This window comes from Phoca vitulina, unplaced genomic scaffold (assembly GCF_004348235.1).
Source record: "Phoca vitulina isolate PV1807 unplaced genomic scaffold, GSC_HSeal_1.0 scaffold3, whole genome shotgun sequence".
In the NCBI taxonomy this organism is placed as follows: Eukaryota; Metazoa; Chordata; class Mammalia; order Carnivora; family Phocidae; genus Phoca; species Phoca vitulina.
This window is the reverse complement of record NW_022589706.1, coordinates 63,352,735-63,354,286: the sequence shown is the minus strand read 5'-3', so window position 1 is coordinate 63,354,286 and position 1,552 is coordinate 63,352,735. Positions and strand designations below refer to the sequence as shown.

The 1,552-nt window shown below is 40.4% G+C and overlaps 1 non-coding gene across 1 annotated transcript; it reads right to left on the bottom strand.

The window, feature by feature from the left end:
• Positions 1 to 775: 775 nt before the first annotated feature.
• LOC116630330 lies at positions 776 to 883 on the bottom strand. The gene has a single exon (XR_004298930.1). It is a non-coding gene; the product is annotated as a U6 spliceosomal RNA (small nuclear RNA).
• Between the last annotated feature and the right edge of the window lie 669 nt (positions 884 to 1,552).

Here is a 1,552-nt window from a genome sequence, read left to right as displayed (position 1 = left end):
TGAATTTGCTCTTTTTTAAAAAAAGTTTTATTTAAATAGATACGTGCTGCGGGGAGGGGGAGGGGGAGAGTCACCAGCGGACTGTGCTGGGTGTGGTGCCGCCAGTGCAGGGCTCAGTCCCACAACCCCAAGAGCACGACCTGAGACGAAACCAAGAGGCCGGTGCTTGACCAACTGCACCACCCAGGTGCCCCAAATTTGCTGCATTTTAAAATATCCGTTCCAGCTCCCTCTTCCTGTATGTTTCTTCCCAGCTTGTTTCCCTCTTCTCCAGCCAGTATGGACTTAAAGAGGCCAATTAATTTAATATTAGCCTAAGAAAAGTAATCATCTGATGCACAGCTATTGTATTTATTGAAGTGTAGTTGACATACAGTGTTATACTTAGCCATTACTTGATATTACAAACTCATCCGGGGCACCTGGGTGGCTCAGTGGGTTAAGCGACTGCCTTCGGCTCAGCTCATGATCCTGGAGTCCCGGGGATCGAGTCCCGCATCAGGCTCCCTGTTCAATGGGGAGTCTGCTTCTCCCTCTGACCCTCCTCCCTCTCATGCTCTCTCTCACTCTTTCATTCTCTCTCTCTCAAAAAAAAAACAAAAACAAAAAACCAAAAACCATGCCAAAATTATTTTGTATTATTTTTTTCTTCAGGGGGACAACTGATTTGTTTATATCTGCATAGAACCTTGTAGGCTTATTGTAGGTTTATTGCCTTGCTCTACGTAAAACATCCACCCACATAAATTTTACTTTATAATTTAGGAGGTGATTGATTATTGTATATAGGACTCAACACTTTATGTGTCATCCTTATGCAGGGCCCATGCTAATGTTCTCTGTATCATTCCAATTTTAGTATATGTGCTGCTGAAGCGAGCAATAGGACTAAACACTTTAAGAAGAATCCCACAAGTGGGGCACCTGACTGGCTCAGTCAGTGGAGCATGCTCCAGCTCTTGATCTTGGGGTTGCCAAGTTGGGTGTAGAGATTAATTAAAATAAAATACAGTCTTTAAAAAAAAAAAATCCCGCAAGTATTGTCTCAAAATGTCCAGATCTCTTAGTACATTTTAAGTGTTTGAATTTAGAAAAGCAGTTTATATATTTGTTTTAATCTCTCTAACATTTATTCAGATTGCATTACCTTATTGATATATATATATTTTTTTAAAATTTTTTTTAGAGATTTTATTTATTTGTCAGAGAGACAGAGAGCTCGAGCACAAGCAGAGGGAGAAACAGGCTTCCTGCCGAGCAAGGAGCCTGATGCAGGACTCGATCCCAGGATCCTGGGATCATGACCTGAGCCAAAGGCAGACGCTTAACTGACTGAGCCACGCAGGCGTCCCTATATTTTAATTTTGAAATAATTATAAACATACAGGAAGTTTCAAAAATAGTAGAATCCATGTACCCTTCACCCATCACCCTTTACCCAGTGGTAACATTTTACATGACTATAGTATAATACTGACTTGTATGTATTTTATTGCTAAAAGCATAATGATCTTGCTCATTTTGAAAAATGTTGACAAATACAAGAATGTTG